Genomic DNA, 19,059 nt, shown 5'->3' on the forward strand with positions numbered 1-19,059 from the left:
GCAAATTTCATGACTTTATTTTTCCTTACAGCTGCATAGTATTCCATTGTGTAGACGTACCATTATTTCTTTATTAATTCATCTATTCTCGGGCACTTGGGTGTTTCAAAATTCTGGCTATTGTGAATAGTGCTGTGATGAATATAAGAGTGCACATGTTGGTTTGTTTGTTTGTTTTTGCATTGTTTTGGTTCATAGGTTATATTCATAGGAGTAGTATTGCTGAGTCAGATGGGAGCTCAGTTTCTAGTTTTGTAAGGAATATCCATATTGCTTTCCAAACAATCTGGATCAGCCTACATTCCCTCCAGCAATGAATGAGAATCCCTTTCTCCCTGTATTCTTGCCAGCACTGGTTGTTCTTATTTTTGGTGAGTGCCAGTCTTTGTGGTATGAAATGATATCTCATTGTTTTGATTTGCAATTCTCTAATAATTAGTGATGTGAAATATTTTTTCATGTGCCTTTTTTCTGGGGGGGGGGTTGGGTCACACCCGGCAGTGCTCAGGGGTTATTCCTGGTTCCAGAATATTCCTGGTTCAGAAATTGCTCCTGGCAGGCACAGGGGATCATATGGGACGCCGGGATTCGAACCGATGACCTCCTGCATGAAAGGCAAACGCCTTACCTCCATGCTATCTCTCCGGCCCCTCATGTGCCTTTTGACCATCAGTATTTCATATTCATATTTCATATTTCATATTTGAGGAAATTTCTCTTCTCACAATTTTGGAGTGCTCAATGATTTTTTCTTGTTAAATTCTGTTTTTTCCTTTTATTAAAAATTTATTTAAAGAAATGCATCAATCGTTGACATAGTTGATCATAATACATTCGTTTCCAGATAAGTGAAAATGAAGTTATTGAAAAAAATTAAAGAAAAATAAATACTGGAGAGATAGCACAGCAGTAGGGTGTTTGCCTTGCACACAGCCTATTCAGGACTGATTGTGGTTCTTCGAATCCCAGCATCCCAATGATCCCCCTTGCCTGCCAGGGGCAATTTATAAGCGCAGAGCCAGGAGTAACCCCTGAGGGCCACCGTGTGTGACTGCTATCACCAGGGCTTTTTGGAGCAAGTGTGGGCATCCTCCTTAACATCTTCCTTGTTTCAGGAAGCCTGGCAGCTGTCACCATGCACACAAATTCAGTCACCATGTTCAAACTGGACCAGCTCCACAGACCACTCTTTTCTCAAACAAAATGTAAACTGAGCTGTGAAAGATTATGACTACCCTGGTCCATGCAGCAGAAAGCTGGTGATCTTGGGAGGAGAGGGTCAGCCAAGTGCCTGCCCTGCTGAAGCCACACTTGCCGCTTCCATTTCTCAGAATCACCATTTCCTAATTGCCTTTCCTAATCCCTGACCCTCTATGATTCCCTTCGGGGACACCAATCTGATCACACTGCAGTCATGCTGGGTTTTTGTTTTGTTTTGTTTTGTTTTGTTTTCCTGTTATAACTAGGGCTTTTTGGAATGACTGCAACTATTCTATTTGTAATAGAAAAGCCATAAATCTTTGTGCTACTAATTGTGTGGCCTGCCACTTTATACAAATCTATTGTTTCTAGAAACTTTTAGGATTTTTGTAGAGTGTTTAGGATTTTAATTAATATAGTATCATGTCATCCACAAATAGTCAAAGACTGACATCTTCCTTTCCTATATGGATGCCCTCGATTTCTTTTTCTTGCCTAATTGCTATGGTAGTTACCTCCAGTACTATGTTCAATAGAAATGGCAAGAATGGACAACCTTGTCTTATGCCAGATCTTAGGAGAAAGTCATTTAACTTTTCCCCATTGAGTATAATGTTTGCTGTAGGCTTGTAATAAATGACTGACTATATTGAGAAAAGTTTCTTCAATTCCCATCTTGTTAGAGTTTTTTAATCATGAAAGTGTTCTGGGTCTTGTCAAATGCTTTTTTCTACATCTATTGATATGGTCATTTGATTTTAATTTTTTTTTTATTGTTATGGTGCATTATGCTGATTAACTTGTGTTAGTTAAATGTCCCTTGCATCTCTGGGATGAACCTTACTTCATTATGGTGTATGATCTTTTTGATGAATTGTTGGAAGGAATCTCTAGTTTTAAATACTCACATAACATTTCCTTTATTATCTCAAGACTTCTGGGAGCTTGAGAAATGTCATAAAATTGCTACTGAAGAAGAACAGTATGGAGAAAGGCAAGATTCGTTAACTAGAATAAAATAAACCTACTTGAAACTTGAAGCTTAAAATCCCAGCTAACTAATAAAATCTCTACTATTCCCTGTTCATGTGAATTCCATTCCAAATTAGGAATGCTAAATTCTAAATACTTTTATCCTAAATGACACGGAAACATAAAGATAACTCAACAGTTTTTGGAAGATCAAATGTTCTATCATACAGATCAGGAAGAAGCTTTAATATCCACTTTAGAGACTCTGTGACCTCAAATAAGAGACAAACCCTCTGAGTTCCAACTGTTTCATCTCAGGATAAGGATACCAAGTGATGACCTAACAAGTTATTTCAAGGATCTTATAAAACACCCTAGGCAAAAGCATTTAGTGATTTCTGAATGCAATATAAATATGTTTAATTCTCACTCCTGAAGTCTTCAGACCTAATTCTTATCACAATAAACATCTAATCATTATTTGATACTTACATTGGCTCAAGATATAAATTCTTATCCATCAAATTTGCTTCTAAAGACTACCCCTGCCCTGTTCTTTTCTGAACCACGTTTATGCTCTTAAATACTTTTCAGTATTGTTTATTCATCATTCATCTTAGTTCTACGTGAAATCTACCACCATAAGAACTGTGAGTGTAGATGCTACTTACTGTAAGTCATCTGAATAATGTGCTATATTGGGGCCGGAGAGATTGCATGGAGATAAGGCATTTACCTTGCATGCAGAAGGTCATTGGTTCGAATCCCAGCATCCCATATGGTCCCCCTGAGCCTGCCAGGAGTGATTTCTGAGCATGGAGCCAGGAGTAACCCCTGAGCACTGCCGGGTGTGACCCAAAAACCAAAATAAATAAATAAATAAATAAATAAATAAATAAATAAATAAATAATGTGCTATGATCGAGGGTAGAAAGTAAGGTAGCATGCAACTTTTCTTTCGAAATTAATTCTTTACTTTTACTAGACTTATTTTGAAGAACTTCTAATTTTTTCATACTAAATAATGCAAAAAATATTCTTTGCTTGACTTTCATTTAGCACTGGTCAAATGTACTTACCAACTAAAAATGAAAGACATTCTCCTCTGCAGAATATTTCTTTTTTTTTTTTTTTTTTTTGGTTTTTGGGCCACACCCGGTGGTGCTCAGGAGTTACTCCTGGCTGTCTGCTCAGAAATAGCTCCTGGCAGGCATGGAGGACCATATGGGACACCGGGATTCGAACCAACCACCTTTGGTCCTGGATCGAACCAACCACCTTTGGTCCTGGATCCGCTGCTTGCAAGGCAAACACCGCTGTGTGCAGAATATTTCTAAGTCATCACTTATTGCTAATTCTAGCTGAAGGAAAAGTCTATTCACTAATTTCTTCTTCATAAAATAATAACCCGATAGATATATTGGTATGATGTCAGGAACTCTAAATGTATTATCTTATTTATTTTCCACAACCCACACCCACACAACACTTGGGGTTACTTCTGCACTCAGAAACTCCTGGCAGTGCTGGGGAGACCTTAGCGGATGCCGGGGATCAAACCCAGATCATCTGAATGCATGGCAAATGCCCACCCCAATGTGCTATCGCTCAGGATCCTACTTTTCACGACTATTACCTACATTTTACAAATGAAAAAAAAGTCATAGAGAGGTTAAATAGTTTATACACAAATAACCAGTAAGCAATAGAAATGAGCTTCAAACTTCAATTAGGTAACAGAGCCAATTTTTTAGCTTCATGTTGTTTTGCTGATAATAGTAATATTAATTAAAAGTCTACAATCAGATAGTGTTAAATAACTATTTAACACAAAATATAGAAACATAAAAGGCAAATCTGTTTCTGTGGACCAGAATCAGGCTACACTTAGCTGGGTTCTCTGTTTCTAGGTTTTTTTTTTTTTTTAAGGATTAGAGTCAAAGGGGGAGAGGAGGTCACACCCAGCAGTGCTCAGGGGTTACTCCTGGCTCTATGCTCAGAAATCGCTCCTGGCAGGCTCAGAGGACCATATTGGATGCTGGGATTCGAACCAATGACCTTCTGCATGAAAGGCAAACACCTTACCTCCATGCTATCTCCCCAGCCCGTGTTTCTAGGTTTTTTAGAAGTTGCAATCAATGTGTCATTTGAGATTTCATTAATTTCAGACTCAATGGGAGAAAACTACATATCTAGGTTTTTTGAGTGGCTGTTGATACATTTTAATTCTTACAGGCTGTTGTTTTTATTGGCAGTGCCAATATGATATTTTGCTAAGTACAAAATTTGCAGACCAACAAAATAGAAGTCATAATTTATCGCACCATAATTACAAACGTGACAGTCTATCATGTTTACCATATTCTACTTTGTAGAAGCAAGTTGTTAAGTCCAGTCACTCAAGTAGAGGGGATTATACAGAAACATGAATACTAGGAGGTATAATTAATGAAAATTGCCTGGCTTTGCCTTAATTAACTGTAGCTAATGTTTGAGAGCTTATTGTTTATCTAATGAAAGTTCAAGTATTTTTCATACAGTAGTTTATTTAGAACTCTTGCCCAACTCTATACAATAGATGACTAAGTATAGTAACAAGGCATGGTAGGGTTGAGAGCAGAAAAATGAAGAATATTACGAATATTACTTTTCTAAATTCCAACAGAGAAAAATGTATATTTGGATGTCTCAAAACTATTGTTTCATAGACTTTACATAATTAAATATTTTTAAATAAACTTTTGACAAAAGCATTACTGAAGGAGCTGGAGCAATAGCACTGTGGGTAGAGCATTTGCCTTGCACACAGCAGATCCAAGTTTGATCCTTAATATCCCATATGGGCCCCCAAGCTTGCCAGGAGTAATTCCTGAGCACAGAGCCAGGTTTCTCCTGAGTGTCACAGGGTGTGGCCCCAAAACTAAAACAAAGCAAAACGGAAAAGTATTAATGAAATCAGGATGGTACAGGGACACTCAGCACCCAGTTCACTTGTAGTACTCAGGTATGTGGTGACATTTTAAAAAAATGTATACTGAAGACAGAAAACTAGTTTATTAGACTAATTAAAGTAAAAAATATCCCTTATCTGGCATTTTGATAACCACTACAGGGATTTAAAGAATTTTTGCCTAGGATTACATGTGTCAGAAGGATTGTTGTGGAGGACTTGGGGCACTATGGTGGAAATATAGATGCAACTTTATGTCTCAAAATTATGAACATTAAAATACTGCAAAGAAGTAAACTTGTTACCTAAATTACAATAAAAAATTTTAATTGAAAATTATTTTGCCTGGGGCCGGAGTGGTGGTGCAAGGGGTAAAGTGTCTGCCTTGCACACAGCTGACCCAGGATGAACCTTGCGTGGTTCAATACCCAGGTGTCCCATATGGTCCCCCAGGAGCAATTTCTGAGTGCATAGTCAGGAGTAACCCCTGACTGTCACTGGATGTGGCCGAAAACCCCAAAAAAATTATTTTTAGAGATTAGAAACACTGACTTATAGATCAGACTGGTTTTCTCCAGCCCTGTTCTCCAAATATGGGGAGGAAGTATAATCACTTAGAACAGTAGTGGGAGCTAAAAGTTCTCTTTTCAATTTTAATAGGAACTAAAGCATTATGTGGAAGACATCCCAGATTCTTAAGCCTCTGGGTTTAAGTCTATTTTCAAGTCTCTGATATTTGCAGTGACACACTCTTTAAATATTTAGAAACCAGTTCCTGGTCAGATTAAAAAAAATCAGAAAAGAAATATATAACAATCACCAATAAAATATAGGCAAGTAGATTCAAATCACTTTTATTAAAAGAATACAATAAGTAACCGGAGAGATAGCATGGAGGTAAGGCATTTGCGTTGCATGCAGGAAGACGGTGGTTCGAATCCTGGCATCCCTGAGCCTGCCAGGAGCGATTTCTGAGCATAGAGCCAGGAGTAACCCCTGAGCGCTGCCTGGTGTAACCCAAAGACCAAAAAAATATACAATATATAACAAGTATTAATTCAGTAGAGCAGAAATGATAATCAAATGATGTATTAATATGGGTCACCACATTCATAGGTTAAAAGAGTAGTATTGTCTCAACAGAATTAAAAATAATTTCTAAAATTTAGAGACTTTATAATAAGGAAAAAATTACACAATTTGGGATAGAGGAATCTACTTTACCATGTTAAAAAATAGAGGTTTGGACAAGTAGTATAGAGGTTAAGGTACTTGCTTTGCAAATGGCCCACACAGGTTTCTTCCTAGCATTCCATACAATCCCCTGAACACCACTGGTAGTAATCCCTGAGCAATGAGCCAGGAGTAAACTCTGATCACCAGTTGGTGTGGCCAAAAAAAGAGTAAAACTTTTTTGGTTTTTGGTTTTTGGGCCACACACCACAGTGATTAGGGTTTACTCCTTGCTCTGCACTCAGATATCGCTCCTGGCAGGCTCGGGGGACCATATGGGATCTGGGGATCGAACTTGGGTTTGCCCCAGGTTGGCCACATGCAAGGCAAATGCCTTACTATTGTGATATTGCTCTGGTCCCCAAAATGAATACATTTTATAATGAATATTCTTTATTTTATGATTTTTAAAGCACATCAAAATTATGTTTAAATATTAGCTCTACTCAAAATATGCATTACTATACAGTCACTATAATTATGTTGTATATATTTATGAACATATATATGCATAAGATCCATATGTACATCCTATATATAGATGCAGATATATGTGCAGATTGTGTCTGTAAACTCAAAACACATGTAGGAATAAATGTGCACTGAGTTATAAAAATAAATATGAACTGCTACAATAATTCCTTTAGAACCAGTTCTTGTAAATCTTTTACACTTAGAAACCCTTTTCACCTGAGAAATGCAATTGAGTGAACGCTGTCAGAAACACTTTGGATTCACTGAACAGTTGATTTTGGGTTTTTCTGGTTTGTTTTGGGGAGGTTGTTTGTTTTTGGTTTGGGGAATTTGGATTTTGGGCCACAACCTGTGATGCTCAGAGGTTATTCCCGGCTATGCGCACAGAAATCGCTCCTGGCTCAGGGGACCATGTGAGACATCATCAGGGGATAGAACCGCAATCATTCCTAGGTCAGCTGTGTGCAAGGCAAATAACGTACCACTGAAGCCACTGCTCCAGCCCCTGAACAGTTGATTTTGAATAATTTTTGATCTTTATCTTTTGAGAAAGTTAAATACAAGTTATAAAAAAAAAGTAGGGTTTTGTTTTGTTTTGTTTTTGCTGCATATGGCTATGTTCAAGGCTTACTCCTGAACTCCTATCTCTGGGCTCAAAGATCTCTTCTCACAGTGCTTGAGAAATGAGTTGGGATTCAAACTAGAGTTGCCTTATACAAGAGAAATGACTAAACCTCTGTACAATTTGTCTGACCCAAGAATTTTGAATTGGATCTTGGTTTTTAAAGATGGGATTGGTAGAACTGAGAAAGAATCATTAGTGAAAAAAAAAATCCTGCAAAGAAAAATCCTGCAAAAAATAACTATTTAGTTTGTATTGGACTCAGAACTGCCATTTTACCCTTCAGATTAGGACACTTGCTACTCCCTAGTGAAGTGAAAGGGAAAAGAGATAGGGGCTGGTTACCTCAGTGTGGCTCTGCCCAGCCCTGGCTCCAAAAAAATGAAGCATTTCAGAATGGTTCGCTGTTCAGTACTCATAATCATTATTTCATATTCCAGATCAAATAAACACACACACACACACACACACACACACACAAATACAATACACTTGACTTCACAAATCCCAGGGTCTAAGAAACAGTCACTGCAGCATTGTACTAAACATTGTCACACCCCCCTCCCCCGGGTCAGTACCTGGCCCCATCAGAAACTAGAAAAAATTGCTAGTTACCCAACCTTGGCTCCAGCTCTGGTCTCAAGAAAAAAAAAGCATGACAATATCAAAGCCCTGTTTGGTACTTAGGATTGACATTTTGTCTCCCAGGTCAGGAACTCTCCACCCCATGAAATATTCAGCCTCTAAGCAACTGTGATTTTCTTTGCCTCTCTAAATATTACCATGAATATACAAAGACATACTACCTCTTGTTATCTTTCCACACAAGAAACACCTCCTGGCCGCAAAAGTCACATTGGAAAAGAAATTCAGAACCCTACCAAGCTTATTTATGGAAAATGGAAGCCCTGAAGATTCAATCAGCTATATAAACTCTCTGCTAAAGACTTTAAAGAGGATGGGGCCAGAGAGATAGCACAGCGGTATGGAGTTCGTGTTGTACGCAGGCAATTCAGGATGGATTATGATTTAAATCCTAGTATCCTATATGGTCCCCAGTGCCTGCCAGAAGCGATTTCTGAGCAGTGTGACCCCCCAAAAAAAAAACAAACAAAAACATTTAAAGAGGAAATGTTGAGAATGTTCAAGAAGCTCACAGAAACAATAGGATAGCCAATGAAACACAAGAGGATATGAGAGCAGAAATGAGTAAACTACAATCAAAAATGACAAAACTGAAACTATTAGTAAGTGAAATGAAAAGACTTACTGGAAGGCAGCAGAGTAAGAGTGCCTAAGGACAAAATCAGGCACATCTAGGATTCGATGCAGAAAATTCCCAACCAACAACAGAACATGGAAACAAGCCTCAAAATAATTAAACAGCTAACAATAGAATTTTGTAGTGAATTCAAGAGAAACAACATAAAAATAATTGAGGTCCCAGTGAGCCAGGAAGTTAACCCTGAGGAAGAAGTAATGGTTGAAGATATCATTGTTTAGAAGTTACTAGAGCAGGAGATGTTCCCACATCCTGGACTCCTGAAAAGTAACAGCTAAAAGTAATTTAAATAAAATTACCCAAGACGCATTTTAATCAAAATCACAAAAAGTCATATGTAGAGATAAAATGCTAAAAGCAGCAAGATCAAAGAAGAAACTTATATACAAAAGAGTGACCTTAAGAGTTACAGCAGATTTACCAAGTAAAACACCGGGCACAAAGATAGTGATAAACCTCAATGAAATGAATGCCTCACAAGGAATATTTTACCCATTCAGATTTGAAGAAAAATGCACAACTTGTATACAATAACTTGGGAAATTTACAAACTCAAAGCCATATTTAAAATAAATCAAGGTGCTACTTTAAGACAAGACAAATCCAAAAAGCATACCAATCTCCTAAAGAAATATGGCACAAAACTCCATGACAGTAATCTCTCAGTTATCAAGCTAAATGCACCAAAAAATATACACAGTGGCAGGATGGGAGTAAAGAGAGATTTGGTGGAAGGAAGTGGACACTGCTGAAGAGATCTGTATTGAAACATTGTATGCCTGAAGCTAAATCATGAGTAATTTTTTTAATTTCACTTTAATAAATGAAATTAAAAGTAATTATGCACTGATTGGGTATTTCTAAATAGGACATATATGTGTGATATTAAGTTAGTTTTTAAAAGCAAGTCAAAGGGGCCCAGAGAGATAGCACATCGGTGTTTGCCTTGCAAGCAGCCGATCAGGACCAAAGGTGGTTGGTTCAAATCCTGGTGTCCCATATGGTCCCCCATGCCTGCCAGGAGCTATTTCTGAGCAGACAGCCAAGAGTAACCCCTGAGCAATGCCGGGTGTGGCCCAAGAACCAAAAAAAAAAAAAAAAAAAAAAAGCAAGTCAAAGAATATGACAGTGAATAAATGATATTTTAATTAATTTTGCATGAATATATAGAAGTACATAAAAATAATTGGAATAAGGCAACCCAAAATTTGATTGTCACTATTTTATAATGGAATCATGAATATTTTCTGCTTTTTTGTATCCCAAATTCTACTATTTTCATAATTGTTTTGTAATCTAGAAAAAGATTAAAGAATTAATCTGTTCAATTTGTAGATTGTACTGAACACCACAACCACCACAAACATCTATTACAAAGTTTACATAAAAATGTTTATCTTAGGAGAGATATTATTGAGATTAAGGTATTTGTTTTGCATGTGACTGACCTTGGTCAATCCTTACATTGCATAGAATCCCCCAACCACTGCCAGGGGTAATCCCTGAGCACCGAACTAGGAGTAAACTCAGAGCAATGTTGAGTGTCTCTAAAGCAAAAGAAAACAAAAAATGGGACTAGGGAGATACTTCAAATCAGCTGGAATATACAAGGAATATGCAAGGTTTTATATTCAAAATTGTGTGGCCTCTGGGGCTGGAGAGACAGCACAGCTGTAGGGTGTTTGCCTTGCATGTGGCTGACCCTGGAGAGACCCAGTTAAATTTCTGGCATTCCATATGGTCCCCCAGCCTGCAGGGGTGATTTTTTTTTTTTTTTTTTTTTTGGTTTTTGGGCCACACCCTGTGACGCTCAGGGGTTACTCCTGGCTATGCGCTCAGAAGTTGCTCCTGGCTACTTGGGGGACCATATGGGACGCCGGGGGATCGAACCGCGGTCCATCCTAGGCTAGCGCAGGCAAGGCAGGCACCTTTACCTCCAGCGCCACCGCCCGGCCCTGCAGGGGTGATTTTTGAGTGCAGAGCCAAGAGTAACCCCTGAGTGCCCACTGGGTGTGGCCCAGAAACCAATCAATCAATAAAGTTTTAAAAAAATGTGTGGTGGGCTAGAAAGATAGCATGGAGGTAAGGCATTTGCCTTGCATGCAGGAGGACGATGGTTCAAATTCAGGCATCCCATATGGTTCCCTGAGCCTGCCAGGAGCAATTTCTGAGAGTAGAGCCAGGAGAAATCCCTAAGCACAGCCAGGTGTGACCCAAAAACCCAAAAAAAGTGTGTGGCTTTCTGAACACCATGAGGTGCAGACTGGTGACTCCAGAACCACTGAGGAGGCCCCATAACAATTAGAAATATTAAGGCTCGGGCCCGGAGAGATAGCACAGTGGCATTTGCCTTGCAAGCAGCCAATCCAGGACCAAAGGTGGTTGGTTCGAATCCCTGTGTCCCATATGGTCCCCCATGCCTGCCAGAAGCTATTTCTGAGCAGACAGCCAGGAGTAGCCCCTGAGCACCATCAGGTGTGGCCCAAAAACCAAAAACAAACAAACAAAGAAACAAACAAAAAGAAATACTAAGGCTTGAACTGACAACTGTCTAGAGAATTTGTTAATTACTCCATTTGTGGTCTTTGCCATTTTCAAAGATACATTAGTTGTGATCTAATTATAATAATGTAGAGGAGAGAAGTTGGAGAACAGATGTTAATACATTTATTTTGAAAAACTAGCTGTGCAAGAGGGTTGAAACATTATTAACTCAAGAGAGATGGAAAATTATGGGAGATCTAAACATGCTTTCATGCTCTGGGAAAGAGGCCAGTAGATAGAAACAATGAATACCTGGGAGATAGAATAAAGAAATAACTGATATGGTAAAATTCCATAGGAGGTAGAACAGAGGTGATCAACAACTCTCATATATGAGTTAATTTTGAACAAGAGAACAATTAAATCTCTGAGTCTAGTGGGAAAGTTTTGATGATGAAAACCCTTAAAATTAAATATAGTCTCTTCTTAGATTGCTATCTATCCATGAGAATCTCAGTCCTCTTGAATAAAATTTTCATTCTTCATCCAATTGCAAGAGGACAAGTTAGAGAATTCCCCTCCTTCCATGGAAATCTTCTACCTGGTCATTGAGTTTTCACATTTAACATTGACAAGTGAAAATTTTAAACTTTCAGGGCTGTTAATTTCATAAACAATAACTGTTCTTTCAAAAGCCTCTAACCAAAATATGTCAACTATACTGTCTTTCCCATATTTCCCCCTATTTATATTATAGAAAAATGAAATAAACCTATCCCTATAGGTAGAGTTTCATATTCATGGAACAAGCCTTTTAAATTATTTTTAACTTTCTCAAAGAAAAGATGACAATATAATAAACACCATGTAGCTATTATTTCAATGATTATAATCAATGGGCAGTTTTGTTTTATCTATGCTTGCCTCCTATAATTCCCCTATATCTTCATTGTCACCCTCAGTTTTTTAAAGCAAACAGGCTTCCTTAAAAGTATGACTTTTTACAAAGCTCATTTCTAATCCTCTACTGCCTAAGTCCCAACCATTATTTCCTTCCATTTACTTATTTTGCCTTCAAAACTGTACAAGTCAATCACAGATCAAAACTTTCACGGAATTTAACACCCCACCCTACTATTTCAAAATTTCCCCTCTATATATTTGTTTTCTCTGGTCCTTCTCATTGTTATTTGTTAAATAAGAATGTCTGTATAGGGCCCGGAGAGATAGCACAGCGGCATTTGCCTTGTAAGCAACCGATCCAGAACCAAAGGTGGTTGGTTCGAATCCCAGTGTCCCATATGGTCCCCCGTGCCTGCCAGGAGCGATTTCTGAGCAGATAGCCAGGAGTAACCCCTGAGTACCGCCGGGTGTGGCCCAAAAACCAAAAAAAAAAAAAAAAAAAAAAAAGAATGTCTGTATAAGTGTCCCTCCATTTAAAGTTTATGTTAGAACCAAGTCAAAGGGATTGTTTCACTTGTCTAGCATCCCCATAGGCACCAACCACGCCATGTGGCATTGTTCTTCTTTTGCATAGGCATATTAAAACGGGGAATTATATACAAACACGTTCTTATCTAATAGAGATGGGAACACATAAATTTTGTAATGTAGTGGGAACTTACACCCTGAACATTGTCATAAAGACCTGGCTCAGGCCTCAGAAGAATGGGCATTGTCCATTTACTTCTGAACCAGAGATGCTATCTACAAAACAACCACAGTTGTGTACTACATCACCTGAAAGCAATCCTCTATCAGGGAAGACCCTACCACTGCTCTGGCATAAACCTATTCAACAGAGACTTTTTTTTAACACCCAGAGGACTTAACAACTACCAGCTTTCATGACTGAGCTCTCTACATCACCCTCTAATTATGAGTGAAACTAAAGGATGCTCTGCATTATCCTGACTTTGATGTAGGATATAGGCATATTCCAGGATCCTTAGCTACAGTGACTGTGTAAAAAATAAAAGTATTGGCACTACAAACAATGACTTGGGTTAGACAACCTACTATGCCTGGAGCCTAGAGTTGGTCTTATGCCAGAAAACTTCAGGGGTATGGTCTCCTAATAAGTTCATTAGGCCAAGGCTTTTCCTTTCCATGTCTCCTATATTTTGCTGGACCCATGCAAACAATTGTCACACTAATACCATCTTGGCTGTGCTCCTTTGACTCATCCTTAATGAAATAATGAATTATGATTAACTGTGTCAACAATACTATAGCTTTTAATGTTAAAGGAGTTACATAAATTTTGTGGCTTTAGATTGCTTTGTATACTACTAAGAAATGGTATAATGTACTACAATCTGGGAACTTGAGGGACAAAGTAAATGTGCATGTGTTTTGTTTTATTTGGCTGAAAATTCAAAATTAAGGTGTCAGCAAGGGGATTTTTTTTGAGAATTCTGTTTATGGCTGATTGCCTTCCCACTGTAACTTCACCTTGTCCTTTCTTGCACCTTTGTCTTCAAAGAAAAAAGAAAAATAACCCACCAAAATATAAAAAAATATATGATTTTTAAGCTTAATAATAATATTAATCATTTATTATATAACATATGTAGTATGTGTACATAGTACAACACCTTAAACTATATTATATATTCTATACATATAAATTTAAAATAGCCCAACAAATGTTTTGGGTATTCCTTTTTTTAATCATTTAAATATTGTTGGGGTCAGAGTAAGTTTCTTAAAAGTACATTATTTTGGGGCCGGCGCAGTGGCACTAGAGGTAAGTTGTCTCTGCCTTGCCAGCGCTAGCCTAGGACGGACCCCGGTTCGATCTCCCAGCTCCCATATGGTCCCCTAAGCCAGGAGTGACTTCTGAGCGCATAGCCAGGAGTAATCCCTGAGCGTTACCGGGTGTGGCCCAAAAAAACAAAACAAAAAAAAAGTACATTATTTCAGAGCTGGTAGCAGGTAAAATGTTAATCATTTTTGCACCAAACTGCTTGACAGAAAGGCCTACCTGTCCTTCAAACACAATGAATATTTCTATTAGGTGAATTGGAATAAAATCACTTAGGGACAATTTTGCTACTTAATATGCACCATTTTGTAATGTAAATTGGTTTTAATAGCTCAAACAATGCCATCAAGTGTTGAGTTTAAAAACTCATTCCCATATCAATAACCTTGGAATTTAAGTTAAATTTTAATAAGTTGCTGTGAAAGCAAAACTTCACAGCAACCAATATTGCTCACCTAAAAGACTGCACACTGCAAGATATTAAAAATGATTGTGAGATACTTAAATACAGAAGATGTATCTTTAAACTGTAAAAATTCTCAAGTATTTGTGCAAGAATATTGGAAAAAGAAATAACTATGACCCAGCTACAAGATCAGTATCACTGTAATAGATTTGTAGGTTCTGAGAAAAGACTTCAGCCCTCGCCAATTATTTTATATTTATTCCTGTTGAGATATTATGCTAGATCTCCAATATATCACCTGCATAAAATGCAACGATCATACTCTTAAAAATTAATGTAGACACCTAGGTGTACGACATGATTTTATAACACCTTCAAGATAATCAAAAGAGAAAAAGGAAATGATAAAACATTTCATTTTTACTTTTATTTAAAATAGCTTGTTCCAAGTTTCCTTGCCAACCTTCCCTGCAGCTAAGTGTAACCTTGTGATTAAATTGTGGTCAGTGGAATGTAAATAAGTGGTAGGCAGCTTACAGGAAAGTGGCTTTTGTCTTTTAAACAAATAGTCATGAAAAAACTAGATATAAAAAGAATAAAGTTGAATGCTTACCTCATGGATGAACTAAATGTAAGAGCTAAATGTAAGAACTAAAACTTTAATGCTCTTTATTTTTTAATGTTCTCTCTGACACTCATTTATATTTTTTTGATTTGGCGGTCATACCTGGAAATGCTCAGGGGCTTCTCTTGGCTCTGTACTCAGAAATCACTCCTTGCAGTACTCTGGAGATTATATTGGCCCAGGGATATAACTGGGATTAGCTACATGCAATGAAAGCAGTTTTATCTCTACTATATTTCCTGACCAAATACCCTTTATAAAACTTAAATTACTTTTTAATCATTTCCCCCTTCTTCATCAGTTTTTTTATTGTTGTTGCTATGACTAGATGTCACACATATGATGATAGTACTCTGGAGATCACACATTTTGTTGTGTTACCAGAGATCTCAAGTAATCCACTGGGATTACATTTGGATATATAACATAGTGCCAGAGATAAAACTCACAGCCTCATGTTGCAATGCAAACACTTCACTGCTCATCTTTTCCAAGTTTCCCCCAAACTTTAAATAGTGGGTACGGTTCTTGCTTTGCTTACGATTGGTTGAGGTTAATTAGCAGCATCACAAATGATCCCCCAGTCCCACCAGGAGCAGTCCCTGAGCACAAAGCCAGGAATAAACCCTGCAAACCTCCAGGCTTGGCCCCCCAAAATAAATAAATAAACTAACAATAATAAGCCTTTAAATGTCTTAGAACAAAATGTAAGAGAAACTTTTTTTTTTCTCTTTTCTTTTATTTTTTCCATTTTGTTTTTGTTTTGGGTCACACCAAGCTGTGTTCAATGTTGTCTCCTGGCTTTGCACTTCTGCGAACGCAGAGTCATAAACAGTGCTGGGGATCTAACTGGTTGGGGCTGCATGTAAGGCAAGAAACTTACCTACCGTACTCTCTCTTCAACCCTAAGAGAAAACTTCTTGACATTAGACTTAGTAGTGATTTTTTTAAGTATGATATAAAAAGCATAAGCAAACAAAGAAAAATACAAATTAGAGTCCACTAAAACAAAAAATATTTATGTATCAGAGAGTGCTAACAACATGGAAAAAGGCAAATCATGGACTGGGAGGAAATATTTGCAAATGCTATCTAATATATTAATGCTTAGACTATATAAAGAACTACAACTCAACACAACAAAAAATATCCAGTTAAAAAATTGATCAAAAAAAGGTGAAAAGATAGTGAGAGGTAAGACAAATGCCTTGCAAGCAGCTGATTTGCCTGATTGGTTCAATCTCTTGTAGACCCAAAACAAAACAAGACAAAACAAATGGACAAAATGTCATATAAATATTTTTACAAGGAGCTATGCAAATAATAAGTAAGTACAGGAAAAGATACACACATCACAATGATTATGAAATAAAAATCAAAACCACAATGAAACAGTGAGCTTTTTGGGGAGGGGTTGTTTTACTTTGTTTTGTGTGTGACATTGGGTTGTGCTGAAGGGTTATCACCAGCATAAAATGCAACCAGCTCTGTACTAGCTCTGTACTCAGGAATTACTCCAGTGACATTTGGGGTACCCGGGATTGAACCCAGGTCAATAGCTTGCAAAGCAAACACCTAACCATTCTAATTAGAAAGCTTCTCAAAAATCAAAAATCAAATGGCTAGAATTGACTTGGTAAAACTGGACACATATATTGCTAATAAAAATGTTAAATGTCACAAAATTTATTGAAAAAGTTTGAAAATAAAATTATATCATCTATGGAGCTGGAGAGATAGCAAAGTAGTAGGGCATTTGCCTTGCACACAGCTGATCCAGGACAGACGGTGGTTCGAATCCCAGCATCCCATATGGTCCCCATGTTTGCCAGGAGTGACTTCTGAGCATCGCCAAGTGTGACTCAAAAAACAAAAAACAAAAACAAAAACAAAAAAAGTATATCATCTACCAATTCTATTGTTCAGTGGTTTTTTATTTATTTGTTTGTTTGGGGTCACACCCAAAGGTGCTCATTGAGTCCTGGTTCTGCACTCAAGAAATACTCCTGAAGGTGCCCAGTGTTGACCATATGGGGTGCCAATCATGGAACTCAGGTCAGGTGCACGCAAGGCAAACACCCTGTCCCCTGTACTATGGTACGATAACTCCAGACCTTCTATTTGTGTTTATACATTCAAAATCACTGAAATCAGTTACTAAAAGTCATGTTGCTATTGCAAGTATGAAACCACATATGAGACCTAGAGCTTAATTGTTGGTGTCAGCAAATGCAGTGAGTTCCGTAGAGTACCTCTGCTGTTTGAGTGTATGGTCTCCAGTGCACAGTCAAATGTGTGCAAACACTGCCACTAAAAATGTTCAAGCTTTGGGGCCACAGAAATAGCATGGAGGTAAGGCGTTTAGCCTTGCATGCAGAAGGACAGTGGTTCGAATCCTGACATCCCATATGGTCCCCTGAGCCTGCCAGGAGCAATTTCTGAGTGTAGAGCCAGGAGCAACCCCTGAGCACTGTCGGGTGTGACCAAAAAAAAAAAAAAAAAGAGTGAAAATAGAACTCCCATATAACCCAGTGAGACTACTTCTTGGCATCTACTCTCAAAACACAAAATCATTAATTCAAAAGGACTTATGCACACCTATGTTCACTGTAGCACTTTATATAACAGAAAAGACATGGAAATAACCCAACCACAATGTAACAAGAAATTGTGGTTTACAATGGTATACTATGCAACTCTAAGGAGGACAAAATCATGCAATTTTCTGCTACACAAAAGGAATCAAAGGGTATCGTGCTGAGTGAAGTCAGTTAAAGAAAATAAAACATAGATATAGAATTATCTCTCATATATAGAATTATCTCTCATATCTCTCACAGTAAGAGAGCAACAAATGGCCAGAGGCAACAGAATTGGATATATGATCCATAGAACTGAACTTATGAGGGGTCAGTAGTGAATAGAATGGGAAGGGCCTACTAGAATTTTGTGGAGTGGGTCCTGAGAGATAGCACAGTGGTAGGGTGCTTGCCTTGCATGCAGCCTATTCAGGATAGACGGTGGATTAAATCCCAGCATCCCATATGATCCTCCCAAGCCTGACAGGAGCAATTTCTGAGTGCAATGCCAAGAGTAACGTTACCGTGAGCACTGCCGGATGTGACTCAAATACCAACCAACCAAAAAAAAAAAAAAAGAATTTTGTGGAGGAAAGTGGGCACCCTGATAGTGGGTTTATGTACATATGTATTAAATGTATGTATATGAAATTATGTAGCTATGAAATTGTTACTAAATTACTGCAAATCACATTTCAACCCAGAATTTAAATTCCATTTTCAATTTATTTATTATAAAAATAATTGCCTTATAAGTAGTGATATAAGACAATGAAATGGATCATTCATAGAGCTAGAATACAATGCAATATTTAAAAGAACACAATAGATGTAAATATTCAAGTAAATATCAGAGTTGCTTAAATTATAAACTACCACTATGTGAAAATAAATGCTGAAGGGCTTGCAAATGCAGGTAAGAGGCATGGCAGTAGCTAATATCTATAAAACATGCACTGGGGTCAGCCTCTTTCCTACAAACTTTGCCTGACATACATCCATAAATTTTCAAGATATGCCTGCAAGCTATGGGGTTTTGTTTTGTTTTTTTGTTTGTTTCTCTGCTAAGGAAGCAGTGGCACAAATGAGTAACATTTCTCTAGTACCACACAAATATTAAATGCTGCAGCCAGAAAATTAAGAGCAAACTATCTTTAAGGGGTGATGATAATATAAAATTGTAGTGAGGGAAATGGTTACACTTTTCTATTGAATCTGATTTTTATGAGCATGTAATAACTACATGGAAATAGAAGGAGAAATGACAAAGAAATGTAGGGTAGGGCCCAGAGAGATGGCACAGTGGTGCTTGCCTTGCAAGCAGCCGATCCAGGACCAAAGGTGGTTGGTTCGAATCCCAGTGTCCCATATGGTCCCTCATGCCTACCAGGAGCTATTTCTGAGCAGACAGCCAGGAGTAACCCCTGAGCACTGCCGGGTATGGCCGAAAAACCAAAAAAAAAGA

The sequence above is a fragment of the Suncus etruscus genome, chromosome 11, assembly GCF_024139225.1.
Source record: "Suncus etruscus isolate mSunEtr1 chromosome 11, mSunEtr1.pri.cur, whole genome shotgun sequence".
Lineage (NCBI taxonomy): Eukaryota > Metazoa > Chordata > Mammalia > Eulipotyphla > Soricidae > Suncus > Suncus etruscus.